This window comes from Esox lucius, chromosome 20 (assembly GCF_011004845.1).
Source record: "Esox lucius isolate fEsoLuc1 chromosome 20, fEsoLuc1.pri, whole genome shotgun sequence".
In the NCBI taxonomy this organism is placed as follows: domain Eukaryota; kingdom Metazoa; phylum Chordata; class Actinopteri; order Esociformes; family Esocidae; genus Esox; species Esox lucius.
The window spans coordinates 294,039-321,505 of record NC_047588.1 but is presented as its reverse complement, the minus strand read 5'-3'; the positions used below and the strand labels follow the sequence as shown (position 1 = coordinate 321,505).

The 27,467-nt window shown below is 39.1% G+C and overlaps 1 protein-coding gene and 1 long non-coding RNA gene across 2 annotated transcripts in view; one reads left to right on the top strand and one right to left on the bottom strand.

The window, feature by feature from the left end:
- paqr7b (progestin and adipoQ receptor family member VII, b) overlaps nucleotides 1-27,467 on the bottom strand; it is a 103,202-nt gene that overhangs the window by 12,276 nt on the left and 63,459 nt on the right. The window lies entirely within an intron of this gene.
- LOC117593476 lies at nucleotides 15,516-17,194 on the top strand. The gene is made up of 2 exons (XR_004574890.1): nucleotides 15,516-15,555; nucleotides 16,598-17,194. It is a non-coding gene; the product is annotated as an uncharacterized LOC117593476 (long non-coding RNA).

The following is a 27,467-nucleotide window of genomic DNA, read 5'->3' as shown; positions in this document are numbered from 1 at the left end:
TTAAACATTATTTGAACCAATACAACAATTCCACACCACATTTGTTGTGTGTGTGATCATCATGCACAAAAGTGGGTGTGCATAACCAGATTAGTGACAGATGAAGCGCTAGTTTAATTTTCTACGATAATATAGGTCTATCTACGAGAATAATGGCCAACCCATATAAAATGTGATTTTGTTATCTACTATCAAAAGCATTTTCCTTAAAACAATGATAGGCGATAGGTCTACCTGTTGTTAAATATTTTTTAAGTTTCAAGGTTTATTTGTCAAATGCACCAAAGAACATAGCCAGGAAGAGTTGCACCAAACAACTCAGACAGAAATTGTTTAGAAGATTAGGCAACTATATTTTAGATATAGTGGGGAGAACATATATTTGATTCACTGCCAATTTTGCAGGTTTTCCCACTTACAAAGCATGGAGTCTGTAATTACAAGTCTGTAATTTTTATCATAGGTACTCTTCAACTGTGAGTGACGGAATCTAAAACCAAAATCCCGAAAATAAAATGTTATTTTGATTTTTAAGTAATTAATTAGCATTTTATTGCATGACATAAGTATTTGATACATCAGAAAAGCAGAACTTTATATTTGGTACAGAAACCTTTGTTTGCAATTACAGAGATCATACGTTTCCTGTAGTTCTTGACCAGGTTTGCACACACTGCAGCAGGGATTTTGGCCCACTCCTCCATACAGACCTTCTCCAGATCCTTCAGGTTTCGGGGCTGTTGCTGGGCAATACGGACTTTCAGCTCCCTCCAAAGATTTTCTATTGGGTTCAGGTCTGGAGACTGGCTAGGCCAGGATGTTGTTGGCCAAGATCTTGCAATACATGGCCCCATCCATCCTCCCCTCAATACGGTGCAGTCGTCCTGTCCCCTTTGCAGAAAAACATCCCCAAAGAATGATGGTTGGGATGGTGTTCTTGGGGTTGTGCTCATCCTTCTTCTTCCTCCAAACACGGCGAGTGGAGTTTAGACCAAAAAGCTCAATTTTTGTCTCATTAGACCACATGATCTTCTCCCATTCCTCCTCTGGATCATCCAGATGGTCATTGGCAAACTTCAGACGGGCCTGGACATGCGCTGGCTTGAGCAGGGGGACCTTGCGTGCGCTGCAGGATTTTAATCCATGACAGCGTAGTGTGTTACTAATTGTTTTCTGTGGTCCCAGCTCTCTTCAGGTCATTGACCAGGCCGGCCTTGTAGTTATGGGCTGATCCCTCACCTTCCTCATGATCATTGATGCCCCACAAGGTGAGATCTTGCATGGAGCCCCAGACTGAGGGAGATTGACCGTCATCTTGAACTTCTTCCATTTTCGAATAATTGCGCCAACAGTTGTTGCCTTCTCACCAAGCTGCTTGCCTATTGTCCTGTAGCCCATCCCAGCCTTGTGCTGGTCTACAACTTTATCCCTGATGTCCTTATACAGCTCTCTGGTCTTGGCCATTGTGGAGAGGTTGGAGTCTGTTTGAGTGTGTGGACAGGTGTCTTTTATACAGGTAACGAGTTCAAACAGGTGCAGTTAATACAGGTAATGAGTGCAGAACAGGAGGGCTTCCTAAAGAAAAACTAACAGGTCTGTGAGAGCCGGAATTCATACTGGTTGGTAGGTGATCAAATATAATTACGTCATGCAATAAAATGCAAATATATTATTAACATTTCTGGATTTTTGTTTTAGATTCCGTCTCTCACATTTGAAGTGTACCTATGATAAAAATTACAGACCTCTACATGCTTTGTATATAGGTAAACCTGCAAAATCGTCAGTGTATCAAATACATTTTCTTCCCACTGTAGCTGTAACATGGCGCTGCCAGTGGTGTAATGGTGCCCGGAGAAGTGGGTATACTGTAGTCAGGGGCCTAGAATTAGGGGGGATGGGTCATGACCCTCCCAAGATTACAGACAGGTCAATGTGACCCTCCTGAATAAGAGTGAAAATCCTGGGATTTTGCTAATGACTCATAATTGTATCCTAATTTAGTTACTTGGTATTTGGTAATGAAGGGCCTACTTTGCAGCAGCAGCACTGACTCAATGATAACAAGTAATTCATAAGAATACAACTGATGGCATGTTTATTCATATCAACTAGTTTCTAAGTATTTAATCATTTGATTGTTAATCATAAATATAATAATAAATAAATGTGCCAGGCAGTCATTCATGCAATGATATGCAAAATCATGATCCTATTAAACAGCTACTTCAATTAGGGTACAATCATTTAGCAATCAATTATTTATTTATCAATCATTGGACACCTATTTGTAAGTTGAAAACAAACATTTCAGCACTTTGTCATCAGTAATTAAATTATCAATATGTATTGATTTTAAATGTAGACCGAAACGTACACTACATGCACAATCATTAGGCCAGTGAATATTCTGCTCATATTTTTATTTCTATTTTCCAACTCCAAACCATATGAACTTGAATGCTCTTTGGATTGAATACTTTTCAGGTGATTTAAAAATAATAATAATAGATTAAATTTATATGGCGTTTTCAGGGACCCAAAGACACTGCACAAAAGTGACATGGAACAGAAAACAAACAGAAACAAATTAAAATACTATGAGAAAACAAAGAAGATTGAGAGAATGGGATTTGGCATGGCTATGGGTAGGCGATTTTGAACAGATGAGTCTTGAGGCTTTGTTGGAAGATGGGAATAGACTGAGTCACGGATGATTTAGGGGAGAGAATTCCAGAACCTAGGAGCAACCCTTGAAAATGCCCTGTCACCAAAGCCTTTGAGATTTGACTTGGGGATTATGAGGTGGCCTGCAGTATTGGAACGGCGTGTGTGTGTTGGTTGATATGGAAGAAGTTCGGAGAGGTAGGCAGGGGTGATATTTTTAGGGCTTTACATGTCAATAGGAGGATCTTGTAGTTCAGGGGTTTTCAACTGGTTCTGTGCCAGGGACCACCATTCTGACTAACAAGTAATCGGCGGCCCACTATTGTGTGTGAGTGTGTTTGTGTGTGTGTGTGGGTGGGGGGGTACTCCTTACTAGTGGGATTTCTAGGCGTGGTTACTTCCACACAGTCTGTCTATTCGTGGTGATATAGTGGTACATAGCGACAACCTCATATCATTCTCTGGTACCAGCCTTGCCCTGTACTTGTTCTTTAGATATGCCAGTGTGGAAAAACTGCTCTCACAGAGGTATGTAGTTGGAAAGGGTAAAAGACACATCACTGCTTTTACTGTAAGCTCTGGAAATTCTGTCTGGCAACTTATCCACAAGGGGTTGTGTATCATACATATGCCTCCTGACAGAGTCTGTGGACATCTCTATGAGCTGATCCTCTTCTACAGTAGTTAAGCTTGACCCTGCTGTTAAGGCGAGCTTTTACCAGCTAAGGCTTCTTAGTAAGGTCAAAACATTCTTGTCCCAAGCTGACCTTGAAAAAGCCATTCATGCCTTCATCAGCTCGAGGATTGACTACTGTAATGCCCTCTACACTGGACTTAATAAATCATTCCTAAATCGACTTCAACTGGTACAAAATGCAGCTGCACGTCTCCTCTCAAACATCTCCAAACGCTCACACATCACCCCAGTCCTCTGCTCGCTCCATTGGCTTCCGGTGCGGTTTAGGGTGGAGTACAAGGTCCTGCTGTTTGTATTCAAGGCCATCAATGGACTGGCCCCGGCCTACCTCACCGAATTAGTAACGGTCTACCAACCTGCTAGAGCTCTCCGCTCCTCTGAACACACCTCTCTGGTCATTCCCAAATTCAAATACAAAAAGTTTGGAGGCCGATCATTTGCAGTTCAGGGCCCAACTCTGTGGAACGCTTTACCACTATCCCTGCGTAACATTACCGTGTTCAGTGTTTTTAAAGCGCAGTTGAAAACACATCTGTTCAGACAGGCTTTTAACACGTAATCTCTGACTCGTCTGCTCATTTTATATATTTTATGTGTATGTATGTGTATGTGTGTGTATATGCGTATGCGGGTGTATGTGTATATATATGTACATATACATTTTTCTTCATTTATCTTATATTTTTATATGTTTTAATATTTTTTATATTCTGTTGTCTACTGAAGCTTTTAATGGAAAGCGCCTTGTGCACCTTTTGGCTGTTGTAAGGCGCTTTACAAATAAAATTTGATTGATTGATTGATTGATTGCTGCTGCATCATCACTAAATGGGAGCAGGATCCATTTGCTGTCACAGCGCCACTCATTAGAATCATTGAAGTACTTTCGGAATTGAAGCACAAGCTTCCTCAAATGCTCACACACAATGTCTTTAATGTCAGTGCTGTCAGAATTTTCCTCAACTGAAGGGAACATAGCCAAGTTACCAATCTCCACTCTTTCTATCCATCTTGAAAAAAATTTAACAAATGCCTCTAGTTTTTCGTAGAGCAGCAGGACGTTTGAATCTCTCCCTTGCATTGAAGTGTTCAACTTGTTAAGCTCTGCAAAACATCGGTAAGCCTTGACATAGGGATGCAAACAGGCGTGTATTTAATGCTTTTAACAACAGCATCAAACAAATCGCTGAACTCAACACTGAGATCTTTGGCGGCCAGAGCTTCTCTATGAGTCATGCAGTGTGTCCAAATTATCGCCGGTGCTACTTTCTTTACGTGCCCAATCAATCCAGTCTGGCTGCCACTCATTGCTCTGGCTCCATCGCTACACGCTACATAGCGCCTCACACTTCTGCCACGAAATATTGTGTTCTTTGAAAAGGTAATCAAGGGCTGAAAAGATCTCGGCACCTGTAGTTCACCCTGGCAGTGGTTTCCAAAAGAGAAATTCCTTGCACATTGAACTATTATCCTCGTATCGCACAAATGCCAAAAGTTGCGTGTCATTTGTTATATCTGTCGTCTCGTATAACTGAATGGAAAATCCTTGAACTGATCAAAGTTTCTCTATCAGCTGCTCTTTCACATCATTTGCTGTTTCCTCAGTCCGACTGTGCTATCTGACAAAGGAATAGTTTTTAATTTATTAGCACATTCTTCTTTCATCATGGTTTTACACATCTATAGCTGCTGGCAAAATCAGCTGCTCTGCAATTGTATGAGGCTTTCTGCATTGTGCAACTCTGAGAGCCACCAGATATGAGGCTTTCAGTGCATTTTCACTGACTTTTGCACTCTTTCTTATGAGCGTCTGCTGTCCTTTGAAATCACACATCTGTTGCATATACTCAATAGGCTTGGCCTTCAAGAAGCTGTCATGTGTCTCCATATGACGAGAAAGTTTGACGGTTTCATGGTTTCATTTGAAAGCAACGTTGAACATACGAAACACAGTGGTACCTCCTCTCCTGTTTTGTCAGTCGTTACTGTAAATCCATATTCAACATAATCTTCACTGTATTTTCTTTTTCGTTTCCCACTACATTTCCCTGTTTCGTCCGAAGTTGTAGCTTTGTCTGAACCCAGATAGTAATGAGTCGGCGGACCGGAGGTGGTCCTCCAGAGACAGTAGAAGCGTCAGAATGTCTTAATTGCAAACACGTTTGCCGGCACACCGCCAGCAGCAGCCGCTTTTTAAAAGCGGCAGCCACCTTCCTACCTCCTGTGTTCTGCGGCCGGCCCGTGGGCCAACCGCCGTTCCACCGCCGTTATACAAAAGGCGGACATTCCGCGGCAAACGCTATTTTCGAGCGATCTGCCGCTTTTATATATATATTTAATATTAATAGCATGCAGTTTATCGAGAATAATGATTGATCAAACCAGACAAATTTCCATTTGGTGTTTTAATTCCACATTTCAAAGTACAGTAACTGTCATTCAAACAAGATGTGTCAGATCACTGAAATAAATAACAGGCAGAAAAAAATATACATATAAATACACACTACAGAACATGCAGGTTTCCAATTAAATTTTGGTTAAAAAAAAACAGCCATACAAGCAAATTATAACACAAACACAATAATTGTTAATAATATAAAGAGGTCAGCTCTGGGATGAAATTACCAGTAAACATAACAAGTAATGAGGATATTTGGTACCAAAGAATGTGCAGGATACCAAATAAATCGAGGTATAACATCAAATTTTCAAGCCATTTCTAACAATAGGAAAAGTGGTAATAATTTAGAGTAAAGCTCTAGAATAGACCATTATAATGGCATTGCTGACCTGGAGCACAAGATTTACACCGTGCTGCAATAAGATCTGTGTCTCTTGTATCTGTGATAAATAAAACTTGACATATTTATATAAAAATACGGAGGTAAAAACAGTAGTAGAACAAACCATTATAACTACAATGCTGACCTGTGGCACGAGGATTTACAAGCTATATTTAACAATAGAATAACAGTTAAGCACTGTGATGGAATGAAAAATGCTGATGTTAAAAACAGAGTAAGTAGAATATTTGGTACCAGGTAATGTGCAATATCAAGTATCAGAGGTTTGAAATAGTATTTCCAAGCTATTATTAATAGAATAACAGTTAAGCACACTGATGAAATGAAAGTAGAATTTTGGTACTAGTTAATGTGCCATATCAAGTAACAGGTATGAAATAGGATTTACAAACGATAATAGAATCGTTAAGACGGAATGAAATAACCCAACACTAAAGTTAAAATACAAAAAAAAAACAGGGTGGATTTGGTGAGTGTACTCTGGCACTTCTGGCTTCTTGATGTTACTGACTGCAGGATAAAGAAAGTGTTCCAGTTCAGTGATGCTGGGGTGTCAGTAGTCAGCCTAGGTTTAAGGGGTCGGCTGTGGGTCCTTCTCAGCTGTGCGGCGCCTTTTTCTGCCTTCACGGCCAGATGCTCCTTTCAGGTAACGCACCTACAGAAAAACTAACAGGTAACGCACCCAGGATAAAAGAATAAAGTAGTCAGTCCTGGTCCCTCAAATACTAAACTACGAAATGTATATCTAGGTCTACTACATGTACAGGTATTAAACTAACAACCACAGGTGTTGTTTGCAAGTTGTACCTGATTGCCCAGTGAGAGCAAACGTCTTCAACATTGTCCCTACTTGCTTCACCTGCTCCTGAAGTGAGCCACTGTCATCCGAAGCTACAAAATCAAAGGCATATGGTAATTCTGAACCTACATTACACACAAAAAAGTTACATTTAAGAGAGAGCGCACATTCTCACCTGCTTGTGCATTGCATTCCCTCAGGGCTTGATTTTCATTCTGGAGTCTCTGGAAATCTACATAAAAAAAATTAAAAAACAACTACTAAAGGCAATATTTTCAATACTGTTAAAACACTGGACAATAAGACATAGGCCTAGAATATACCTTCATAGCTGAAAACTTTGTGCTGTACACGAGATGCCAGGGGCGTCCAAGGGCCAATAACAAAACGATGACTTTCTCCTATTGATAATCATTGACGTAAAAATATGTTTGAAGTAATTGCATACAATTAATGAATTGGACTTAAATGTAAAACTTAGTTTAGCGCAACGTACTACATACCTCCAGCGTTTTCACCCATATGCTGCCAGGGTAAATTTGCTGCTGGTGGTGTAAAGCTTAGTACTTGACGAGCTGGGGGAACAAACAGAACAGCTTTAATTTCACTGCAGATATTGCATATTCAGTAATGAAACAATAATTGAACTATGCAAAGCTAATGATATGTACAACACACATCGACACCTTTTATCCAGAAAGTCAAGTGCCCTAATGAAAAACAGATTATGGATAAAAGGGTTCCTAATCTTAAATAGAAGCAATAGTTTCCAAGACAAAAAACATCACAAATAACATCACTTACTTGTACTCAAACTCTTGGCTCTGTGAAGTGGAGTCTGGATTACTGGGGAGAAACCTGGTTCTGAGAAAGAAAGAGCAGAAATTAGAAAATCTAACAAAGTGCATAGTTTAGTTACAGGATCATAAATTAAGCATCACAGCAATCCATTTTACATACCAGCTCTGAAGTCTACAGATGGCTCAACATTTTCCTGGTTTACTGGAATCGATGCAACTTCTGTAGCATGTAGTGATTCAAGTGAATGTCCTGTTTGTCCCTCTCAACTCTTTTTAATATTATTTTCCTTTTGGCCCAGTAACTAGACATTGTGACTAACAATGCATTTACCTTTAAAGCCAAAACAATTGATCAATAGTAGGTCTCTTGGGTGAAGATAACCAGTAATGCTCTGGCCAAGGTATCTGCCCATTAAACGTAAACAAAACCGGATTGTTAACGTTAGGAATATACAGTAGCTATGCTGTGGGGGGGAAACATCATCAGCCAAATGTGGCACAGTGAAATTGTTAAAAATAAAATGTATTCACTGAGTGTTGTGATTCAAGTGAACACAGAATTTTCCTCAAACATAAAAAGTACAGCAGTTCAGAGAATTAGAAATCATAATCGCCTTAAATCCAGTACAGTAGCAACATAGCACAAAACTTGCTAGCCACAGTGTGTACTGTAACAAAGGCAAAACCGCATGTGCTAGCTAACACTTACTAGCTGCTCTAGCTACTGGACTAGCAGCATACTTGTTTAGGCAAAAAAAATAATTTAAACAACATATATACATCGTTATTTTGGTAAGAAAACACTAAAAGTTAAACTTAGTCTTTCTAGATGTAAAGCTTTTGCTACCTATTATAGTTCGTAAAAATTCTACATGTACTAGCAACATTGCGTAAACAAGGCTACTTTAGCTAGTTAGGCAAGAACAAAGATGACTACACATTTTAAATATATAAACTAAAAACAATGTAAACATAATATAAGTACTTACTTAAACGATTGTAGTCGATGACTTTGCTAGCTAGCAAGCTGCAGGCTGTAACTCGCGATTGAGCGACGAACTGATGCGAATGTGTGTCCAAACCAACATGGCCGGTCGATTTTGAGAGTAGCCTTGTATTTAAAAGCGTCTTGCCGCCGGACGACAGCGGTCAATTAGACCGAGGCAACCGCCAGAGAAAATGAAGCAGTCGGCATCTCGCAAGAAATGGGAGTGACGTATTCTGCGGCAAATGTTTCATCCCCGCCAGCAGGAGGCACCTATAGCCGACAGCTTAGGGCCGGCGGCAAAAAGAAGCTGTGCAGATATTTTTTGCTATCTGGGAAGAGCATGCAGCAGAAGCCTGTCCATCTGTCCTGACATCTATCACTTTCCTCACTAAAAAGCGATCCATGCTGGACAGCTCCACTCCATTCCAAATTTAAATTCACCAATATTAAGCGTCTTTTCAATCAAACCTCAATAATGTTTTTCCTTAACTCCGAGATGCTGGTCTATTTCGCACGCGAGATTAATGTGTACGTATATGACATTGGGGATGCAAAACACAGCGTTAGCAAACCATAGGATAGACCTGATAGGTGCAAAGCTAGCCTATCCTGTGTCAGTTTGAATTTCAACTCCTCTATATTATTTTAGATATTTTCATTACATTTAGTATTCACACCAATGCGCAAATATTCAGCAAATGTTTGGAAAAAGAAATTATGGAAAGAAAGTGATTTTAATAGTGAAATTACGTAGGCTGGAATGCATGTCACGGACCACATGCAATGCTGGTGGGCCGCGGACCACCGGTTGAAGACCCCTGTTGTGGTTGATGCGTTGGGAGATAGGAAGCCAGTGTAACTCATAGAGGATAGGGGTGATATGCTGCCGGGACTTGGTGTAGGTGAGTAGTCTGGCCGCAGAACTTTGAACCATTTGAAACATATGGAGGGATGTAGATTTTATGCCAGTGAGTAGGGAGTTGCAGTAGTCAAGATGGGAGGTTATGAATGCATGTATTAGGATTTCAGCAGCAGGACAGGAGAGTGAAGGTCTGAGTTAGGCGATGTTGCGAAGATGGAATAATGAAGATTTTACAGTCTGTATGACGTGCTGATCAAAGGAGAGTGTAGAGTCCCGAATGACGCCAAGGTTACATGCATGGGGAAACAACAGTGTCATTGTTGCTGAGATTGAAAGTGACAGTTTTTGTCAGGGTGGGTTTGGTTCCAGTGAGTATGAGTTATGTTTTGTCACATTTTAGAGTGGTCTTTTATTGTGGCCAGCCTAAGGCACACCTGTGAAATAATCATGCTGTCTAATCAGCATCTTGATATGCCACACCTGTGAGGTGGATGGATTATCTCGGCAAAGGAGAAGTGCTCACTAAGACAGATTTAGACAGATTTGTGAACAATATTTGAGAGAAATAGGCATTTTGTGTACATAGAGAAAGTCTTAGATCTTTGGGTTCAGCTCATTATAAATGGGGGCAAAAACAAAAGTGTTGCGTTTATAATTTTGTTCAGTGTATCATCAACATAGGAGGAGAAATTAAGGTTGAAGTGACGGAGGATTTGACCAAGGGGTAGGATGTAGATGATAAAGAGTAGGAGACCAAGTACTGAGCCCTGGGGGACACCTTGAGTGACTGTGGCTGAGTCGGAGTTTAGACCTTTGAGAGAGATGAAATGGGTTTGGTTAGTGAGATAGGAATTCAGCCAGGAGAGTGCAGTTCCCTCAACACCCAGACCCTCGAACCTGGTGAGCAGAATCTGGTGGTTAACGGTGTCAAAGGCAGCACTCAGGTCGAGGAGAATCAGGATGTTGAGGGAACTGGCATCAGCAGAAAGGAGAAGGTCATTGACAACTTTGAGGAGTGCAGTTTCTGTGCTATGGATTGGCCGGAATTCAGACTGAAGAGGCTCATATAGATTATTTTTGAGGAGGTAGGTGTTAGAAATCAGCCGTTTCGTATAGTGGTTGTAATAATTATTGCATAACCGTTTGTCAAGGGAGAGAGAAATTATATTATTTATTGCAGCATTAGAAAGTCTTGTTCATGAGGTTACGGACCTGGTCTTCCTTACACAACCTCAATCTCATATCACTCAATGTCTTCTCACTGTAATGTTGGTTACAAGCTGATATATACATTGAATGGTGTGTCTACCTAGCAAAGATCAGGTTTCCAAGACAGTAACCCCCATGCCAAATGGTCAATGTAACATTCCTGGGGTTAGTAGAGCGCAACCTACAGAGAGATAATCTAAACAGAGAGGTTTCTGTTGTTCTCATTAGCTAAAATGAAACGTGCATTCACATTGTAATTGTTAATGCTCAGATTCCACACTCCCCCCTATCAAACATTTAAAGAAAAACATTACATGTTTGATAAAACATTACAAGTACAATTCAATTCCTAATTAAAAGAAAAGGCCCATACACTTATGTTACAAATGACTAAGACGAAACAACAAAAGGAGTATCTGACCAATCAGGTCTTATTTTTCCTCAAATGAAAATGAATGTAAACAAGACAATGGACACACCACACTCCGACACATAACTCAATGTATGACAGTCATCAATCCCGTCTCCACCTCAGATCATAAATGTCAAGAAACATATTGACATCAACAGGTTATGATCAGTGTTAATGGTGTTCAGCAGAAAATCTGACTCAACATGACATCATGATGAAACATTCCCCCAAACTCCATTAAACAATCAAACACCCCTTTGTCTGTATCATGATCCATGGGACAATATCATACAAAAGACTTATGCATATCCTGTTGTACCTGTGAAAGATTCTACCTTTAAAATAGGGAAAAGATGTACGTTTGACAGGGACCACCTATAATAGGGAACAATTCACTGTCCAAACATACCATGATAGCCATCATAATGTAGATCATTAAGCATCATCACAAAAAACGAAGTCCAATATTGGGATTGTCATCGTACAGAGTTTCCCACCTGTCTTACGAGAGACAAACCTTCATACATATGAAATCACCATATCAGTTCATTTAGGAAAATCTTAGATTGTAAGGAAAGAAGTTTGTTTTCAATCAAGTGTCCTTCAGTTCTTGTCTTCAGTATTCTTTGTCTTGCATCAGTGATGAAAGTTCCAATATCAGTTATTGCAGTCAGTGTGATGTGGACACAGCAAATTGCCTGGTTGTCCTAACAAGTCAGTGTAGGTGTATAATGGACCTGTAGTATGTGTAGTACTCTCATCTCGCTGTCGACGATTCATCTATGGAGTGATCTGACCCTGGCATCGTTCTGCTATGTGAGTGGTCAGGAAAATTTGGAACAGATTCAACCTGTAGAAATCCTTCTGGAACAGGTTGCTGGTACTCACACACTCAGTTTTCTGTATCCAGTCAGTGATGTGATGTATCATCAAAAAATGGGGTTGTGTTTTCCTGATCTGTTGAAAGTATAACTGCAAAACAACAATTAGTGTGGTTCAACCGTCCATTGGACATTCATCCACTGGGTATTGTTCCATCAACTCCCAACAATGACGACAATAGATCAGTCCTGAAAACCTATGGATCTCAGAAGTTCCATCTTCAGAGTGAAGTGTCACCCTATTCAGACAAGTTTCCATAAAAGTCTATGTCAAAGTTCCTTATCCATCCAGAACTGGCTTGGTTGTTGTTTGACCCTTTGTGCTATATTAATTTCCACTGCAGCTAGCAGTGGAAAAAGATTGTCAGAAATGGTTAGATCTATTCTATTCAACCATTAAAATTTTAGACCTTACACCGAACAAAATAATCTCCAAATAAACCAATTAAAAACATCCTGTAAATGGAAAGTGTAAAACATAACAGATGCCAATGCTCTGTTATAACTATGCAAACAGGAACAACTAAAATGTTATACGTAGCTCCTTATAAATACCAATTTGATTTGCCTCAAGCCCCAAACTCAACTCTTTCCAATCATAATCAATTATCATATCATACAACCCCCCTGCCTTCACTTCATTAAGTCAATGGAAAATGACACCATGAGTGAATGCAGAAAAATGACAAATACGGCCACAGGTTGCGCCATCCTGAATCCGCACTGGCCACCTTTTCAGGACGGACATGAAAAATAGAGAATTGGTAGTAGGGATGGATCTATAATCCATTCAATAAGGAGTTGCATCCTGTATATTCATCAAAACAAAGTGAACAAGTAAAAAAAAAACATGAACATTCACTAACACCATCAAAAACATCAATGTGCAACACGGTCGCTTGTGCGAAGGAATTATAAACCATATAACCTATTCTCAAATTTGACTTTACCACAGTACCTTCACACAGGTCTGTGAAATTGGCTATCATGCATTTAGAATATCCTGTAGTTTCTTGGCACCCCTGTGTATAAACTGCACAACTAAATTGTAGGAGTGAAAAACCCCAGCCCATGTGGAGTGGTTTACCTGTTGCAACCAGCAGGGCAATTGCATTTAGCATAGCTACAGCATACATTTTGCATTTTTACAGGCAATGGCAAACTACTTCATGAAAAACACAAAGTGTCTTGATCAACCTCCTAAATTTTAGGGAATTCACAAACTTAGATTAATTTTATTCCAAATAGTGGCGGTCAGCCAAACCCTAAATCACAACTTTATGCTTTTTCTTTGACCTGGTCTGTGGTTCTAATGATTGTTCTATCAGCAAAAATGGAGGATGTCTTTAGGTCTCCACTCTCACTTCAGTTTGTTTCAAAATCATAAATTTCAACATTAAAGCTACTGAGAGGAAAATATATTTAGCTTTCACTTAATGTTTGAACATCCCAAAATTGAAAATGCTTGTGTTGATAAAATGACCACAGATGAGACCAGACTGAAAACTCATATTTAACCTTTTGTAATAGGCTACTTTGATTTAATGGGAAAGGTTGGTAGAGGCCATCCCAGTGGATCTGCCCCCCTTCCTGGAGCTCTGAGCTCCACCCATTTATGGTGAGCCATTAAAAAAGACAAATGTTTGTTTATGGTTCTCAGACTATCCTATCAATTTAGCTGACATCCTTCATTAACTGAAGATTTTGATTTAGTGTCCAACCCATCTAATATTTTTGCAGTTTGTAAAAAGGTGCTTATCATTATCTACACAACATCTCAACATTAGGGTGGAAATTAAGAAAACTCTTAAGAATGGCAATGAAGACAGAAAACAGATATATTACATATCCTATCATATTTATAGGATAACTAAAATCAAGGTACAATAAGTAATCCAAAGGAAACTCAATGTAGGCTTTAAACACTGTTACATCAATACCCTATTTGTTCATTAGTCAATTTACAATTTTTTAATTTAAACTCCATTAATGAGTATCAGGCGTTGGTTTTAAAACACAAGTATTATCCCAGTTATCATTGGTAACTATAAATAAGAGAAACTATATTATGTAACCAAACTCAATTCAGCATTTAAAATACATCTAATTTTTATTGTGGGGAGTAAACTCGCTTTAGCTGTATAACCCATTTTTTAAGACTATATTGGATTAAAATGCAGTCCTCATGGGACACAGCGTGTCTCCTTAACGTTCAAGTCTATCACCATGTGGATTCTTCATTCTACCACTTATACAATATATAAGGAGAAAGAAAACACTATTTTAACCTTTTGTAAGACAACCATGAGACTATTTTACCAGATTAGAAAATCGTTGTACCAAATCCTAATTCATCACTAGGTTTCAGATGTACCCACTTGTGCTAGCGAACAGCTCAGCACGAAACATTCAGGTACCATGTGGTGGGCCTTGGTTAAGGCCTACCTACATTGTCGTGAGACCCCCCTTGAGGCCTTACGGTTTTAAACATTATCATCAATGCAATAAATACGTTTGACTCAAAATTACATAAGTACACATGACAAAGCACAACAAAACAGATTATTTCTTGAATGTTCAAGCATGAAAGAACAAAACAGGCTATTTCGAATGCCTATTAAAACATGCTATATAACATTCAAGTGCTTCTCAAACTACATGTAATATTCAATTAAATAAGCTTGGCTATTACAGAGGAAGGTGATCAGGTTTCCTTCATAAGTTCCAGCTTCATCTAATGGTTAGGTACGATACATTTTAGGAAATAAACATTTAAGCTCACGTCAGTTCCTAGTATAGTCCATGATTCCAGGATCCCATAAGACAGACTCCATCTTGAGACTACTGTCGGTCAGCCAGGTGGTCAAACAGAATGAATCTTCATCTGTTTCGATTGTCTCCTTTCCTATGGGCTGAAATATGTGCCACCAGAAACTGAATTTGAATTATTTATATTTGAATTTGAATTGCTAAACTTGAATAATTGCATTGAAAAACTGAATTTGAATCACATAATTTGAAATTGTATTGTTTAATTTGAATAATTGCATTGAAAAACTGAATCTGAATTTTATAATTTGAAATTGAATTATTCGTTTGGATCCGAAGTCCAATAAAATGTGATCCTCACTGAAAATTAAACTCTCTATATATCTTCACATTCACTTCTCACAATTCAGATTCAGTTCTCAAATTCAATTTCAAGTTACTGAGACAGACATCCGGGTAGTTGGAGGATGAAGGAAGAGCAATCGAGCGCAGATCGATAGATAGCGTTCATTGGCGCATAGGACTCCTCTTGGGCAAATCAGCACATACGTTTTGGAGCATAGTACATGAAACAAGGAAGAAGCTCTTGCTTTGCCAGTGGCCGGCCTTGACCCAGAACGCCCAGACTGGTGTGACCACCATGGATTCGGCTGGGACAAATACGGTAATTACAATTTAACATATCTACGATCTTTTGTTTAACTGTCGTTAATGTTATAGCTGTTTTGTAGAAACGTTTCGTTTAGTCCGCGAGCATACACAAATCATGTTTACAATTACATTAGACGACTAGCTAGCACCATTGTTCTATATTTATGACTAGCACGATAGCATTGTTTCAGCTATTATTTTAGCAACGCAGCAAGGAGCGCTGGAGCTAGTCTACAAACAGCAGTGCGTACAATAACATTTTTTTCAAAAAAAAGTTTTACTGTCAGTGAATAGCACCGAGTGAAAGTCAATGATTTCTTTATATCTAGTGACAGTGATCATGTCGTTAGCTCAGATAAGTACCGGTTAACTTAGTAAGAAGATCTAGAAATAGAAGGCATCGTGCTAGCTAACTTGCCAGTCCCACCTGTGACTTAAAACAACCCAGCTGTTCTTTTGGAGATACATTTTTGACCAACTTATGCTGTGATCTGCACAAAGTTGAGCAAGGTGAAACTTAACGTTATAGTGATTATGGGCATGATCCAACCAGTTACAAATTATTTTTTACTGTTAACATGGTATAGGAAACCTATCTGGCAATATTGTAACATTCATAACTAGTTGGCTTGTAGTCACATAACAAATATAATTGGTTTGCTACTATTCCTTAATTTTGGTGGTTCCTCATCCATCGCCTCCATCACATTTCATATCAACTTGACATGAAATCCATAGCAATCAGTGATGATTGAATCTGTTTATGATAAAGCAATTACATTTCTTTGCAATGAAAACCTACTACTTTCAACCTTTACCACTTCTAGATTATGTTACCAGCTACCTCTCTGTAGCTCACATCTCCTATTTGGAATATTATTAGTCCCACAATAAATATTAATAATAATATCCTACTATTAATGTATGAAATGATGTCATCTAATACATAGTATGTCAGTGATATCCGAAAAGAATAGCTACAGCTGATGAAATGGGTTGCATTACTAGATGATGTATGTTAACAATTCATTAATACTATCTTCTGTTGGTTTTAGGGAATCCAAATTGAGGATTTTGATTGGGAGAGCTCAGGGCTCTCTCATAACTCTTCCAACACAGGTGTTACCGTGCCAGAAATGGAATGTCCATTGAAGACCGAGAACTCTACGCCTTGCCATTGATCCCCTTTCTCATTCAAATAGTTTTGGAAAATATATTTATTTGACCACAATCGCACATGCCTTGTACCTACTTCACCATCATTGACAGTCATGCCTGTGCCAATCAGAGGACTAAAGGCTTTTAATAATTCATGATTGCTTAAGTCCAGTCTAGGACCCCATGTATCCAGGCACCTTTTAGTCCACCAAATGTTTTAAATCGGACTTCTGTCTCGCTGACACAACCACAGGGAAGTGGGAAAGAACATATTGAAGGACATCTTCTCTGACAAACATTGTAATGGTGCGATGCACATATGGAAATGCTTTTTGTGGTGTAACATTCAATGTGGCTAACAATGATTTATGATCTAAAATATCAAATCAATTAGCCATGCACACTGGGTCATTTAATACACCCATGAACAGTGAATTGGGTTAACATATACGAACTGGATTTGACAAAAAATGAAATAAAAGACTGCACAAATATCTTATCTATTACTATTTGAGTCTGAATGTACAGGTGCTGGTCATAAAATTAGAATATCATCAAAAAGTTTTTTTTCCCAGTAATTCCATTCAAAAAGTGAACCTTGTATAATGTATACATTCATTCCACACAGACTGATATATTTCATGTATTTCTTTTAATTTTGATGATTATAACCGACAACTAATGAAAATCACAAATTCAGTATCTCAGAAAATTAGAATATTAATTAAGACATAAGAGTATGAACATGAAAAGTATGAGCATGTACAGCACTCAATACTTAGTTGGGGCTCCTTTTGCCTGAATTACTGCAGCAATGCGGCATGGCTTGGAGTCGATCCGTCTGTGGCACTGCTCAGGTGTTATGAGAGCCCAGGTTGCTCTGATAGTGGCCTTCAGCTCTTCTGCATTGTTGGGTCTGGCGTATCACATCTTCCTCTTCACAATACCCAATAGATTTTCTATAGGGTTAAGGTCAGGCGAGTTTGCTGGCCAATTAAGAACAGGGATACCATAGTCCTTAAACCAGGTACTGGTAGCTTTGGCACTGTGTGTAGGTGCCAAGTCCTGTTGGAAAATGAAATCTGCATCTCCATAAAGTTGGTCAGCAGCAGGAAGCATGAAGTGCTCTAAAACCTCCTGGTAGAAGGCTGCGTTGACCTTGGACCTCAGAAAACACAGTGGACCAACACCAGCAGATGACATAGCACCCCAAACCATCACTGACTGTGGACATTTTACACTGGACTTCAAGCAACGTGGATTCTGTGCCTTTCCTCTCTTCTACCAGACTCTGGGACCTTGATTTCCAAAGGAAATGCAAAATTTACTTTAATCAGAGAACATAACTTTGGACTACTCAGCAGCAGTCCAGTCCTCTCCCAGGCGAGACGCTTCTGACGCTGTGTCTTGTTCAAGAGTGGCTTGACGCAGGGAATGCGACAGCAGAAACCCATGTCTTGCATATGTTTGCGTGGTGGTTCTTGAAGCACTGACTCCAGCTGCAGTCAACTCTTTGTGCATCTCCCCCACATTTTTGAATGGGTTTTGTTTCACAATCCTCTCCAGGGTGCGATTATCCCTATTGCTTATACACTTTTCTACCACATCTTTTCCTTCCCTTTGCCTCTATTAATGTGCTTGGACACAGCTCTGTGAACAGCCAGCCTCTTTAGCAATGAACTTTTGTGTCTTGCCCTCCTTGTGCAAGGTGTCAATGGTCATCTTTTGGACCGCTGTCAAGTCAGCAGTCTTCCCCATGATAGTCTAGTTCTGTAGACTACACAGAGAGACCATTTAAAGGTCTTTGCAGGTGTTTTGAGTTAATTAGCTGATTAGAGTGTGGCACCAGGTGTCTTCAATATTGAACCTTTTCACAATATTCTAATTTTCTGAGATACTGAATTTGTGATTTTCATTAGTTGTCGGTTATAATCATCAAAATTAAAAGAAATATATGAAATATATCAGTCTGTGTGGAATGTATACATTATACAAGGTTCACTTTTTGAATGAATAAACACTTGAAATATAAGTCTGTGTGGAATGAATGTATACATTATACAAGTTCCACATTTTGAATGGAATTACTGAAATAAATCAACTTTTTGATGATATTCTAATTTTATGACCAGCCCTGTATATGCATATTTGAAACTGAAACATTTCACTTAAACCTGATGAAATGCCTGCCCTAGATGGAAGGCCTCTGTCATCACTTGTTTGAACTCAGTAGAAGTTTGCATATGCTTAACAGGTAGGTGGATTGTATTACAACATGCAGCGACTGTTGGGTAGCAAACTGTATGTGAACCATACAGGATGTCACAGGTGTGGTTGAACTGCACAAAGACTGAAGTTTCTCTTCTGGTAAGACAGGAATGTGGCCCTGTCCTGTGAGCCACTGGAGAAACGTCCTGGGGGACAGGTGACCTGGATAGCCTACTGTGTCACCCGCCTCTGGATGTTCACCTTTTCAGAGACAGAAAGCAAACAATCATGTTGAATATTTGGTTTACCTTTACCAGCACAGAGGTACAGAAGTACTCACAATGATAATGAAATCTACATGGAAACTGAAATATTACCAAATAAAAAATTACAAAGTGGGATGTTTTCCATATTCCAATGAAAATGTATTGCAAAAAGTTATTCAAGTAAATGGCTAGCTATATCAATATAAAACAAAATATTAATACAACAGGCACTATATAGACCACAATACCATATGCACTATTACATTTAATATAAACATGACTGTTTTTACACTAAGTTGACAAAATATGATGTTATTATATAGTGGCAAGCACGGTTTTCTAGCTACTAGCCCATATTTACTGTAGCGCTAGCTAGATAATGCTCACAACAAAATAATGAAAGCACTACTGGATTGCTAGTTTTAAAAAACATCCCTTTTTACTTTCCCTGCAAATACGGAGAACAGCCAGCTTTCTTTCGAAGAGTAAATGTGCTATTTTAGTGTTCAAGTCAACCGGAATTAGCTATGCATTCAAGTAAAAAGAATAGGGCTAGTGCTATGGTGTAATTGCCCTGAAGTTTATGGCCTTACATTATGCTAGCACCTGCCAAACACAGCGACCAGACACGCTTACTACTCTCCCTCCCTCTCAGTAAGCAATACCCTGACGGTGTCAATGACAATCACAAGGAGTAGTTAAACAATCACGCTGAAGACATGACCAGTCTACTTGGCGGCGGCTAGCACTAGTTACGTTTGCAACAACATTTTCACCGAAAGAAGAGGCAAACGTTTAGAAATAATAAACACCAGGCAAATATGTTGTTACCAGAGCTAGTAGGCCACCATAAAAACCCGGGATATTAGCTACTGTGTTTGCAACGTCGAGAGAAATTTAATTTCCCCTGTTTCTACAAAACAGATATATAATTAACGACAGTTAAACAAAAGATCGTAGATATGTTAAATTGTAATTACCGTATTTGTCCCAGCCGAATCCATGGTGGTCACACCAGTCTGGGCGTTCTGGGTCAAGGCCGGCCACTGGCAAAGCAAGAGCTTCTTCCTTGTTTCATGTACTATGCTCCAAAACGTATGTGCTGATTTGCCCAAGAGGAGTCCTATGCGCCAATGAACGCTATCTATCGATCTGCGCTCGATTGCTCTTCCTTCATCCTCCAACTACCCGGATGTCTGTCTCAGTAACTTGAAATTGAATTTGAGAACTGAATCTGAATTGTGAGAAGTGAATGTGAAGATATATAGAGAGTTTAATTTTCAGTGAGGATCACATTTTATTGGACTTCGGATCCAAACGAATAATTCAATTTCAAATTATAAAATTCAGATTCAGTTTTTCAATGCAATTATTCAAATTAAACAATACAATTTCAAATTATGTGATTCAAATTCAGTTTTTCAATGCAATTATTCAAGTTTAGCAATTCAAATTCAAATATAAATAATTCAAATTCAGTTTCTGGTGGCACATATTTCAGCCCATACTTTCCCGCCTTTCGACTGATATCCTTTCTCGACCATCTTAACTTTCCTTTGTCTTCTCTCTTCGTCTGTACCACACTCTCCATCTGTCCATAAACAAATTCCTCGGAATCCATCTTGTTTAGCCGGAAAACGTTCTTTTTCTTTTTCGACTCCATGCATAGTTGTTAATGAACCTTTTTCGTTCTTGATGGTATCCTATTCGCGCCTTGCTTTATAAACATGAACGCATCATGCGCGTCAGAGGCTGCAGTCCTCTTGTTGTATTTGTACAACTGGACGGCATTATATTTTTACTTGTACAAGTCACTGTATAATCGCCGAAATATCACACTCTAATCCTCAAAAGGAAAATGCAGTGTCATCATACTATGGCAACACGAAATACAGTTCAGCACTGAAACACACCGGTCAACACCCCACCAAATTGAGATGGACTGTCCACACCCGCAGATAGATTCCACGCGATAAAAATCACGGCCTAGTCAGGTCGTCATAGGACTTGTTTGACAAACGCTTTTTGCAATCTTGACAGTTCTTTCTATGGCGTAGTTTTACGACTCACCGTTCAGTTGTTTTTAGCAACCAATAACCGGGAAAAATAACTTCTTCCTCACAATTGCAAATCGAGCCCCTAAGCTCTCCAGCCGAAGTTCAGCAGAATCGTTAAAACATATCCATCGGGTCGCAGCAGCATCGTGTTAAAAATCTGTGGTTTCGTATAGTGCAGGGGTGTCCAAACCATTCCACGGAGGGCCGTGTGTCTGCAAGTTTTTGGTTTTTCCTATAAATTGGTTCCCAGTTCACACCTACACAACCAGGTGAGGGTAGAAACTAACCAATTAGTAACCTAATTAGTCAATCAAGTACAAGGAGAGAGCGAAAACCTGCAGACACACAGCCCTTCGTGGAATAGTTTGGACACCCCTGCACTATACGAAACCACTGATTTTTAACACGATTTTAACAGTGGTTGTAATAATTATCGCATACCCATTTGTCAAGGGAGAAAAAATTATATTATTAGAAAATCTTGTTCATGAGGTTACGGACCTGGTCTTCCTTACTCAATCTCATCTCACTCAATCTCTTCTCACTGTAATGTTGGTTACAAGCTGATATATACACTCACCTAAAGGATTATTAGGAACACCATAATAATACTGTGTTTCACCCCCTTTCGCCTTCAGAACTGCCTTAATTCTACGTGGCATTGATTCAACAAGGAGCTGAAAGTATTCTTTAGAAATGTTGGCCCATATTGATAGGATAGCATCTTGCAGTTGATGGAGATTTTTGGGATGCACATCCAGGGCACGAAGCTCCCGTTCCACCACATCCCAAAGATGCTGTATTGGGTTGAGATCTGGTGACTGTGGGGGCCATTTCAGTACAGTGAACTCATTGTCATGTTCAAGAAACCAATTTGAAATGATTCGAGCTTTGTGACATGGTGCATTATCCTGCTGGAAGTAGCCATCAGAGGATGGGTACATGGTGGTCATAAAGGGATGGACATGGTCAGAAACAATGCTCAGGTAGGCCGTGGCATTTAAACAAAGCCCAATTGGCACTAAGGGGCCTAAAGTGTGCCAAGAAAACATCCCCCACACCATTACACCACCACCAGCAGCCTGCACAGTGGTAACAAGGCATGATGGATCCATGTTCTCATTCTGTATACGCCAAATTCTACCACTCTACCATCTGAATGTCTCAACAGAAATCGAGACTCATCAGACCAGGTAACATTCTTCCAGACTTCAACTGTCCAATTTCGGTGAGTTAGTGCAAATTGTAGCCTCTTTTTCCTATTTGTAGTGGAGATGAGTGGTACCCGGTGGGGTCTTCTGCTGTTGTAGCCCATCCGCCTCAAGGTTGTGCGTGTTGTGGCTTCACAAATGCTTTGCTGCATACCTCGGTTGTAACGAGTGGTAATTTCAGTCAAAGTGGCTCTTCTATCAGCTTGAATCAGTCAGCCCATTCTCCTCTGACCTCTAGCATCAACAAGGCATTTTCGCCCTCAGGACTGCCACATACTGGATGTTTTTCCCTTTTTACTCCATTCTTTGTAAACCCTAGAAATGGTTGTGCACCAACAACCATGCCACGCTCAAAATTGCTTAAATCACCTTTCTTTTCCATTCTGACATTCAGTTTGGAGTTCAGGAGTTTGACCAGGACCACACCCCTAAATGTATTGAAGCAACTGCTATGTGATTGGGTAATTAGATAATTGCATTAATGAGAAATTGAACAGGTGTTCCTAATAATCCTTTAGGTGAGTGTATATTGTACTGAAGGCGACCAGGATGACCAGTTCTGATTGTTGGTGGTACTCTTGATGTAAACATATGCCTTTGTCTCATTTCCAGTGATCTTGAGTTTTCATGTGAATTTATGATGGAATAAAAACATGCATAGAGTGCCTCCAGTGCACCTAAGTTTCCTTGACTGTCACCCCCTTCTTAGTGCTGGTTAAGTGAGAGAAAGAAAGAAATTGTCTTTGTATTACCATTAAGCTCACAGAATAATCTTTCCAAAATTATGTTTTCATGTTCCACACTGTCAGTTTCCCTTCTGACCACACCTCATTGTATTAGTGAAAATAATAGTGATATTCTCATCATTACCAAAAACAAAAAAGTGGAAAAATCATGTCTACTTTGCTACGGTTTTCACAAAACTATAACGTTGTGCTTAAAAGTGCTGCTGCTTGATTTGAATGCTACCACGTAGCTTCAGTTTAGCTAGCAGTGCTCTGAGAAGGTACAGGCTTTATTTTTAGGACTGTAAACCAATCAAGGAATGAGGATTTGAACTGTCTTCCTGTTTGATCAAACTAACTTCCTGTTTAATTATACCCTTTTACACACGGTACAATTCCCTCTAATATGAACATATGTCCCTTATTAAGTTTATCATTTTCTGTCTAAAACACCTCTATTTTCTTTTCCCATACATTGCCATTCCTACTCAGTCATACTCATTTAGTCTTACATACATAATCATACTGTCTCACACAGTTTATTATGCTCATTCACACATACAAAATTGTGTCTCATTCTTTCTCACACACAGCACTATACTCTCTTACATACACTACAATTTATGTCATCCAAACAATATAATTCTCTCATTCACACCACAAATCTATCTTGCAATCACAACTATAGAGAGTGTCTTGAAGTGTCTTGAAGGCTTTGATGTAATATAGGGCTCCAGGGTTCTGTGGATGTTAAATTCAACGGACATTCAGCGTTACAACAAGGTAAATGTTTATCAATAGGGCACCAGTGTTTGGGAATGTTAGATTCCCCTGGCAAAAGATGTTATGACAAGTAGTTTGTTGTTTAACAATAGGGCGCCAGAGTATGTGAATGTTTAATCCACAGGCAAATTATGTTACGTGCTAAAACAGATGGGTATGTAAAGATAGTTTTAACCATCCGTTGTCGACATTCCATGTTTTACAATGCTTGTGTGACATGGGTTTGTGCAATGTCTTACTTTTAACAAGTATAACATTTCTTATGTAAGATATTAAGAGGGGGTCAGGACTTACGATTTGGAGAGTTTCTGCCCGTTTATTATTTTAGCATCAAATGGGTCTTAAGATCAGATCCACCGATTGTAATGGTCAAACAAAAATAGGAAAGAAGTACATTCAGGTTGTAGTACATTTAGGTTGACAAACAGCCCTCATTTTACACAAGGTTTGTAATCCACCATAGTACTACTTAATACATACATTGTGTGGGCAGCAACAACCTAAACCTTGGTCGAGCAGACATTATGGCTAGGTTGAATATATCTCGGTTGGGTTAATAATACTGTTAAAAATAAACTGACGACTTTGTTACATGTATGTATGAGCAATGATGAAATTGTGAAATCGTGGAATCAAAATGGGTATTTTAAGTCAACATTAACATTATACGGCAAAAGTTACAAATGTCCCAGAAGGTTGAGTATAAATTTGCATGAACAATGCTGTTTCGTTGACAGCATAAGATATGTTCTTTCTGGTAAACAAAACATTTGTAAATGCATCTCATCAAATTGTATAAAGGCATAAACTCTGGAATGTTGTCTACAAATTGGTAGAATTGTTTAACAGGCAATGATGCTAACGAACTGTTGTGTTTGTGAGTTAGTAAATACCTGTCTGTCGTTTTAAAACGATTAATGGCAATATTAAGATAAATGTTTGCATGTGTATGTAAGCGGATGAGTTGGCCCTTAATAGATATAATGAAATGACGTGGTGTGGTGAAGACGCGATAACTAAGGAGAACGGCATTTCTACCTGCCCGTAAGTATCAATTGTAAACAACTACCCAGTGAGCAATCGCTGGCGGGCCGCCGGAGTTTGGCTGCTGGCAGTCCTCCGGTGGCTATAATGTCGTACAGCCAGCGGGCCACCAGCTTTTGCTGCTTTTCTCCTGATCTCAATTTGCATAAGCTAATTTGCATCTCAGGCGGCTTTCCACCAGCGGCCTGACTGCGTTACGCTGGTGGCTAGCCGCCAAAAAGAGGGCGTGCGCTTTAGTCCAATGTATCTCCTTGTGTTGCCATTTTCTTCCAGCAGAGATGCTTTTTTACCCCTTTTATTCTTGTACTGATTATTTGATTTATTTTAATATTGTTAAATCTTAGTGTACAGAATTTTGGTCAACATTGGTAGTTTATAAATAAAATAGACTGACTATTTCACTATTGCTTATGTAAAGGACCTTTATGTAGACATGTACAGTAAACACATCTTGTCATTGCTTACCATAATATTTTCCTGAACTAATGGCCATTTTCCACTGCATGGTACCGGCTCGACTACCCATCTATAGCCTCGACTTTAATGCTTCATGGGGGACAGTTCTTTACTGTGTTTAAACACTGCCGTGTCCGTAGCTGGCACTATAGAGAATTGCACATGTGTAAGGCAAGACAATCACCATTTGGATCCCACGCTGTAGTACTGTGAAAACTATAAGGAACATTCATTTTAGCAACTTGGTTCTCTCGTCAACTCTTGTTCAAAGTGTGTAAGATATAAGCTGTATGCTCTGAATTGGACAATACAACATGTGGATTATCAGATTGTTTTACTACAATTTGATGAACTCCTGAAACAAACGAAGATCAAGGATTTTTTGGACATATAATATGCTTTAAGTGTTGTTAGGTTACTGTGTAAGAATTCAAATTCTTTAGTTAACGTCACTGGTAGCTGAACGCAAGTTCTTTTTCTTTTGTAAATATTTTTATTGTTTTAGAGAAGATACAATGTACAATGAATCATTGTAATGTCAATTATAACAGGACATCTTTCTATTAACCCCATCCCACGCACAATAAACCCTTTTGGGAAAAAGGACAGAAAGAAACAAAAAAAACACAAAGAAAACAGGAGGAAAAAAGAAAAATAATTAAAGAAACACCTTTATTCTATTACTCATGATAGCAAATAGTGTAAACATTGTGCTTTACAATTCTCAACAGTTATTAAGAGGGAAATGTAGTAAGTATTTCAAAGTAAGCCAGTAAATGGCCCCAAATTTTGTAAAATGTTCTGGTTGATCCTCTAAGAAAGTATTTGATTTTTTCTATTTTTAGAAACGTCATAATACCAGAAAGCCATGTGGTGGCTTTTGGTGGTGTAGATGACTTCCATTCCATAAGTATTCTCTGCCATGCTATTAAGGTTGCAAAAGTGACAACACAATGAAAATTGGGAAAATTGGACATTGCAAAATCACCCCCTTGTGTCCCAAACACGACAATTGTAGGGCTAGGTTGTAGATCTAAATCAAAGGCTTCATTTAAGACTTTAAATATTGATGGCCAGAACTCTCTCAACATGGAACATGACCAAAACATGTGAAGTAAATCTGCTCTGTCCATTCTACATCTGTCACAGATGGCATCCATGTCAGAGTATATTTTGGCCAGCTTAACCTTACTATATGGCATACGGTGAAGAACTTTAAACTGAATCAGATTCAAACATGCACAAGAAAAGGTCCCATTCACCCAGCTTAGAGCCCTGTCCCATACAGCATCTAATATTTGTCCATAATTCTTCTTCCCATTTTGCTTTGATAGGATCCATGGATATATTATAGAGTGACATAATTGAATTGTATATGTTAGAGATTTGGCCTCTAGAGGTTAGAGGGGTCTGCAGTATATCCTCCAGGTCAGAGTGCTCAGGCAATTGAGGAAATGATGAGATGTGTGTTTCGAATGAAATGACGAACCTGAAGATATCTGAAAAAACTGGACTTAGTGATGTTGAATTTATTGACCAAGTCAGTGAAGCTGAGAAAAATGTTGTTTATGAAAAACTTTACATGTAGAAATGCCCATACTGTCCCACTGTTTGAAAGGATCGTCCATTTTAGCAGCCGGGAAAAGATGATTATTACAGACAGGACTGAGTATGGAAAGATCAGAGAAACGGAACGTTTGCCTAAATTGTATCCAAATCCTAAGTGTTGAACTTACTACTGGGCTGGAGGAGAAGCGCGATGGGGAGATGGGGAGGTTCGACGTAATCAGTGCAGCAAGTGACAGTTTACAAAACTTGGCCTCTGCACTACACCAGTCTGCTCCAGGAGATTGAAACCAGTAAACAATTTTTTGTAAATTTGGTATGTATAAATGTATAAATGGTATAATAAATATTGTTAACTGGCAGAAATCAGGGAAACTGTCAAGTGGGGCATCTAATGACAAAGTTGTTAGTCACGAAAGGGGAGAGGGTCCAAGATAGAGTGAGGATTTGG